Source organism: Acanthochromis polyacanthus, chromosome 24 (assembly GCF_021347895.1).
Source record: "Acanthochromis polyacanthus isolate Apoly-LR-REF ecotype Palm Island chromosome 24, KAUST_Apoly_ChrSc, whole genome shotgun sequence".
In the NCBI taxonomy this organism is placed as follows: domain Eukaryota; kingdom Metazoa; phylum Chordata; class Actinopteri; family Pomacentridae; genus Acanthochromis; species Acanthochromis polyacanthus.
The window spans coordinates 4,636,288-4,636,837 of NC_067136.1; positions in this window are offsets into that span (position 1 = coordinate 4,636,288).

The following is a 550-nucleotide window of genomic DNA, read 5'->3' on the forward strand; positions in this document are numbered from 1 at the left end:
AAAAAGTCAGCTTGGACGGATGGTAAGGTAAATGTTCTCCTCTTCAATATATTACCTATTACCTATATAACTATTATATATATATATTGATAGAAAAAATCACAAATAAAATAAATATTCAGCTAGATAAATCTTCAATGAAGGGAAAAAAAACATGGACATGCTCATCAGTGCAGCCAGACCATATACACACGTGGACAAAATTGTTGGTACCCCTCAGTTAAAGAAGGAAAAACCCACAATTCTCACTTGAAATCACTTGAAACTCACAAAAAGTAACAATAAATAAAAATTTATTGAAAATTAAATAATCAAAAACAGCCATTACTTTTGAATTGTTGATTAACATAATTATTTAAAAAACAAACTAATGAAACAGGCCTGGACAAAAATGATGGTACCTCTATAAAAGATTGAAAACTATTTGACCAGAGTGACATGATTAACTCAGGTGTGTCATTTAATTGACATCACAGGTGTTTCCAAACTCATAATCAGTCAGTCTGCCTATTTAAAGGGAGACAAGTAGTCACCCTGCTGTTTGGTGAAA